Source organism: Prionailurus viverrinus, chromosome B3, assembly GCF_022837055.1.
Source record: "Prionailurus viverrinus isolate Anna chromosome B3, UM_Priviv_1.0, whole genome shotgun sequence".
Classification (NCBI taxonomy): domain Eukaryota; kingdom Metazoa; phylum Chordata; class Mammalia; order Carnivora; family Felidae; genus Prionailurus; species Prionailurus viverrinus.
In genome coordinates, this window is record NC_062566.1 from 83972036 (window position 1) to 83979094 (window position 7059).

Here is a 7059-nt window from a genome sequence, read left to right on the forward strand (position 1 = left end):
ATAAATAAAAAATATTAAAGCTGTAAGATGAAAGAAGTCAGTAACTTACAAGGGAAAATCCATAAAGGTGGCAGGAAATTTCAACAGAAACTTTGCAAGCGAGAATGGAATGACATGATATATTCAAAGTGCTGAATGGGAAAAATCTGCAGCCAAGAATACTTTATCCAGCAAGGCTATCATTCAAAATAGAAGGAGAGATAAAGCATTTACCAGACAAAAACAAAAGAAGTTCGTGACTAGTAAACCAGCCCTGCCAGAAATATTAAAGGAGAGATCAAAAGTGACAATATAAAGGTAGGAAATGCAAGAGCAGTGAAGATGAATATTTTTGTAAAAAATCAGTTAAGGAACTCACAAAAAAGAATATAAAATATAATAACATATACCTAAAATGTGGGGAGTAGAGAGTTCAAACTTAAATGACTATTAACTTAATATATACTGCTGTATGCAGAAGAGGTTATGTACAAACCTAGTGGTAACCATATATCAAAGACCACTAATAAACATGCAAGGAATAAAGAGAAAGAAATACAATATATCACTAAATAAAATCAGCAAAACATGAGAGAAAGACAAAGGCTCAGAGAAAATCTTCAGAAAGATTACTTAGCCACAAACTAAGTAATTATTTTGTAATAAATACGTATCTATCACTAATTACTTTGAATGTAAATGGATTAATGTTCCAATCAAAAGACATAGAGTGACAGAATGGATAAAAAAGCAAGACCCATTCATATGCTGCTATAAGACCCTCATTTTAGACCAAAAGACACCTACATATTGTTACTAACAAACATAAAGAAACTCATTGATAACAGAATACTAATAGTAGGGGACTTTAATATTCCACTTACAACAATGGACAGGTCATCTAAGCCGAAAATCAACAAGGAAACAATGGCTTTGAATGACACACTGGACCAGATGGACTTAATATTCAGAACATTTCATCCTAAAGCAGCAGAATACACATTCTTTTCAAGTGCACATAGGACTTTTTCCAGAATAGATCACATACTGGTTCACAAATCAGGCCTCAAGTGTGAAAAGATTGAGGTCATACCATGCTTATTTTCAGACCACAGCACTGTGAAATTTGAAGTCACCCACAAGAAAAAAATGGAAAGACCCTAAATACATGGAGGTTAAAGAACATCCTACTAAAGAATGAATGGGTTAAGCAGGAAGTTAAAGAAGAAATAAATACATGGAAGCAAATGAAAATGAAAACATGACAGTCTAAAACCTCTTGGGTGCAGCAAAGGTGGTCCTAAGAGGGAAGTATTGCAACACAGGCCTACATCAAGAAGCAAGAAAATTCTCAAAAACACAACCTAACCTTACACCTAAATGAGCTAGAAAAAGAAGAGCAAATAAAACCTAAAGCCAGCAGAAGAGGGGAAATCATAAGATTAGAGCAGAAATAAATGATATGGAAACAAACAAGAAAAGGGACACCTGGGTGGCTCAGTTAGTTAAGTGCCTAACTCTTGGTTTCAGCTCAGGTCATGATCTCATGGCTTTGTGGGTTCAAGCCTGCATTGGGCTCTGTGCTGGCAGGGCAGAGACTGCTTGGGATTTTCTCTCTACCCTTCCCTCACTTGTGCTGTCTCTGCCTCTCTCTAAGTAAATAAATAAACTTAAAAAAAGTATGAATTAAAAAAAAACAGTAGAGACTAAGAGCTGGTTCTTTGAGAGAATTAATAAAATTGATAAACTAGCTAGGCTTTTCAAAAAGAAACAAGGACCCCAGTAAATAAAATCATGAATAAAAGAGGAGAGATCACAACCAATACCACAAAAATATAAATAATTATATGAGAATATTTTGAAAAACTATATACCAACAAATGAGGCAATCTGGAAGAAATGTATAAATGCTTAGAAGCATACAAACTACCGAAACTGAAACAGGAAGAAATAGAAAATTTGAACAGACCCATAATCAGCAAAGAAATGGAATCAGTAATTAAAAATCTTTCAACAAACGAAAGTTCAGGGCCAGATGGCTTCACAGGGGAATTCTATTATACATTTAAAGAAGAGTTAATACCTATTTTTCTGAAATTGTTGCAAAAAAATAGAAATGGAAGGAAAGTAAACTTCCAGACTCATTCATTCCATGAGGCCAGCATTACCTTGATTCTAACACTAAAGACTGCACTAAAAAGAATTACAGGCCAATATCCCTGATTAACATGGATGTAAAAATTCTCAACAAGATACTAGCAAATTGAATTAAATAGTACATTGAAAGAATTATTCACCACTGTCAAGTGGGGTTTGAATCATCACTGCAGGAGGGTTCAATATTGAAATATTTGCAATATTGATTTGCAAATCAATCAATGTGATATACCACATTAATAAAAGAAAGGATAAGAACCATATGATTTTCTCAATAGGTGCAGAAAAAGCATTTCAGAAAATACAAGACATATTCTTTTTTTAAAAAATATGATTTATTGTCAAGTGAGCTAACATACAGTGTATTACAGTGTGCTCTTGGCTTCGGGGGCAGATTCCTGTGATTTATTGCTTACATACAATACCCAGTGCTCATCCCAACAAGTGCCCTCCTCAATGCCCATCACCCATTTCCTCCTCTCCCCCACTCTACCCACCCCATCAACCCTCAGTTTGTTCTCTGTATTTAAGAGTCTCTTATGGTTTGCCTCCCTCTCTGTTTGAAACTATTGTTTCCCCTTCCCTTCCCTCATGGTCTTCTGTTAGGTTTCTCAAGTTCCACATATGAGTGAAAACATATGATATCTGTCTTTCTCTCTCTGACTTATTTCACTTACCATAATACCCTCTAGTTCTATCCACGTTGTTGCAAATGGCAGGATTTCATTCTTTCTCATTGCCAAGTAGTATTCCATTGTATATATAAACCACATCTTCTGTATCCATTCATCAGTTGGTGGACATTTGGTCTCTTTCCATAATTTGGCTATTTTTGAAAGCACTGCTGTAAATATTGGGGTACATGTGCCCCTGTGAATCAGCACTCCTGTATCCTTTGGATAAAATCGTAGTAGTGCTATTGCTGGGTCATAGGGTAATTCTATTTTTAATTTTTTGAGGAACCTCCACACTATTTTCCAGAGTGGCTGCACCAGTTTGCATTCGCACCAACAGTGCAAGAGGGTTCCCGTTTTTCCACATCCTTGCCAACATCTGTTGTTTCCTGAGTTGTTCATTTTAGACACTCTGACCTGTGTGAGGTGGTACCTCAGTGTGGTTTTGATTTGTATTTGCCTGATGATGAGTGATGTTGAGCATATTATCATGTGTCTGGCCATCTGGATGTCTTCTTTGGAAAAGTGTTTATTTATGGCTTCTTCCCATTTCTTCACTGGATTATTTGTTTTTCAGATGTGGAGTTTGGTAAATTCTTTATAGATTTTGGATACTAACCCTTTATCTGATATGTCATTTGCAAATATCTTCTCCCATTCTGTCGGTTGCCTTTTGGTTTTGTTGATTGTTTCCTTTGCTTTTTACTTTGATGAGGTCCCAATGGTTCATTTTTGCTTTTCTTTCTCTTGCCTTTGGAGACGTGTCAAGTAAGAAGTTGCTGTGGCTGAGGTCAAAGAGGTTGTTGCCTGTTTTCTCCTCTAGGGTTTTGGTGGTTTCAATACAGGAAGTATTCTTGATAAAAACTCTCAAGAAAGTAGGGATAGAGGGAATATACCTCAACATTATAAAGGCTGTATATGAAAGATCCACAGCTAATATCATCCTCAATGGAGAAAGACAGAGCTTTTCCTCTATGGTAAGGAACAAGATAGAGATGTCCACTCTCAAAATTGTTATTTAACATAGTACTGGAAGTCATAGCTTCAGCAATCAGACAACAGAAATAAATAAAAGGCAAATAAGTCTGTAAGGAAAAAGTCAAACTTTCACTATTTTCAGAGGACATGATATTCTATGTAGAAAACCTGAAAGACTAAACCAAAATATTGCTAGTTCTTATCCTTTAATTTAGAAAAATTGCAGGATATAAAATCAATGTACAGAAATCTGTTGCATTTATATACACCAATAATGAAGCATCAGACAGCAAAATCAAGGAATCAATCCCATTTACAATTGCACCAGAAGCCATAAGGTACCCAGGGATAAACCTAACCAAAGAGGTAAAAGATATGTACTCTGAAAACTATAGAACACTTATGAAAGAAATTGAAGATGATGCAAAGAAATGGAAAAACATTCCAGGCTCATGTACTGGAAGAACAAATGTTGTTAAAATGTCTATACTACCCAAAGCAATCTAGACATTTGATGCAAACTCTATCAAAATTCCACCAGCATTTTTCACAGAGCTAGAACAAACTATCCTAAACTTTGTATGGAACCACAAAAGACCCTGAGAGCCAAAGCAATCTTGAGAAAGCAAAGCAAAGCTGGAGGCATCACAATTCCAGATTTTAAGTTATATTACAAAGGTGTAGTCATCAAGACAGAATGGTACTGGAACAAAAACAGACACATAGATAAATGGAACATAATAGAAAACCCAGTAATGGACCTGCAAATATATGGTCAATTAATCTTTGACAAAGTAGGAAATAATCTAGTGGGAAAAGAACAATATCTTCAAAAATGGTGTTGGAAAAAATGGACACCAACATAGAAAAGAGTGAAACTGGACCACTTTCTTATATCATACACAAAAATAAATTCAAAATGGATTGAAGACCTACATGTGAGACCTGAAACCATAAAAATTCTAGAAGAGAACAGAGTCAATAACCTCTCTGACATCAGCCATAGCAACTTTTTTCTAGCTATGTCTCTTGAGGCAAGGGAAATAAAAGCAAACAAAACAAAACAAAACAAAACAAAACAAAACAAAACAAAAACCCTGTTGGAGCTTTTGGGACTACATCAAAATAAAGAGCTTCTGCACAGGGAAAGAAACAGTCAACAAAACTAAAAGACATTGTATGGAATGGGTGAAGATATTTTCAAATGCCATATCTGATAAAGGATTAGTATCCAAATTATATAAAGAATGTGAAATACTCAATACCCCCCAAAACAAATAATCCAATTTAAAAAATGATCAGAAGACATGAACAGACATTTCTCCAAAGCAGATATCCAGATGGCCAATAGACACATGACAAAATGCTCATCGTCATTTACCATCAGGAAATGCAAGTCAAAACTCCAGCGAGATATAGCCTCTCATCTGTCAGAATAGCTTAAATCGACAACATAAGAAACAATAGGTGTTGGTGAAAATGTAGAGAAAAAGGAACCCTTGTGCACTGTTGGTGGGAATAGAAACTGATGCAACCACTGTGAAAAACACCGTGAAGATTCTGTTCAATTAGAATAAGTGTGTGTTGAGGTCTGAGCAAAATAGAAAGGTCTTGTGATAGTCCAAGTGGGTAATATGGTAATAGTAGATTAAAGTAGAGGGATAAACAAATTGTTAAGTAACAGTATCTTAGATTGGTTGGAGTGAATTTGTAAGGCAATCACTAGTTGTATGGCATTGTGCAGTAATACTGGGTAGTCTGGGAGCAGGACTAGGAAATAAAAAGTTTAATTAGGGAGAGGGATTGGCAAAGCAAGAACAGTGGCTATTTAGAGAGTGTGGAATTCTAAATCTTATTACTATTGCTATATGTCTTGTCTAGCTGAAGGTAGATAATTTTTTGGTCAATCTCATCATGAGTTATTTCAAATATACAGAAAAAAACATGCAAAATATTTAATTTCTCTTCATATTTAATAACTTTAAATTTAACATATTTCCTTTAAATATTATTTTCTCATTTTTAAAATAGCTAAAACCATACCTCCTATACCATCACTCCCCTTTTTTCTCAATAAAGTTTTGACGTTTGTAGTTGTTATCATACCTGTTCAACTGGGTCACTATGTATAATCTCAGAATGCCATTTTAAAGAAGGAAATTCATTCACTCATTCATTAGCAAGTAATAGACGTAAAGAAATGAGAAAAGAATTGGAACAGTCTTTGAGGATAGCAACTAAGGCCCAGATGTTTTGTTGTAACATAACATACTTGATTTTAGAGCGAGCATTAAAATACTTTAATATCCATTTGGCTTAAAAGGTTAAGGGCAGAAAAACAAATGTACTCTTCTGTGGAGGAGTTACACTGGAAGGCAAAGGGAGTTCTTGTCTAGAATGAACTATAAGAGATAATTGTTCATTAGAGAGGGTGAAGTCTGTTGTAAGCACAACCACATTCATTAGCCAGCTCCCTGCTTCCTGTCTGTAATGGGCATTAAGTTTCTCTCTGTTCAATTAGAATGAATTCTGGTTTTGGCACTACAGATCCTTTTCTGGGTTTTTAATATTCTGGCTTTGGTCTTTTTTTCTTTTTGCATTTTCACTGAATAGGTGCAACCTCATGGTCAAATATAAATTATTTCTTAAGTACTATGCTCCAAATGTATGACAAGTTCTCATAGAATATAGAGTGTATATAGAAACCAAGCAAAAACACATTAAACATGAAACATTTATGTAAAACCATACCTAAAGTATATTTATGGTAACAAATATCACATTTTGTTAATAATCATAAATAAAAGCTAAACATTTGGGTCATCAATAAAATTCTAAGTTTATGACGTTTTGGAGACATGTCTATCAACTTAACTCATGTAAATGTTACAATATTTAGGGTGCCTGGGTAGTTCAGTCAGTTAAGCATCTGACTCTTGATTTTGGTGCAGGTCATGATCTCACATTTCACTAGTTTGAGCTCCAAGTCAGGCTATGTGCTGGGTGATAGACTAGATATTTTAGGGTATTATGTCATTGGGAGACCCAAAGAGCTTCTTGATTGAGTAGATGGAGAGGGTATAAGAAACTTACTTGAGGGACGCCTGGGTGGCTCAGTCGGTTAAGCGTCCGACTTCGGCTCAGGTCATGATCTTGCGGTCTGTGAGTTCAAGCCCCGCGTCGGGCTCTGTGCTGACCAGTCAGAGCCTGGATCCTGTTTGAGATTCTGTGTCTCCCTCTCTCTCTGACCCTCCCCCGTTCATGCTCTGTC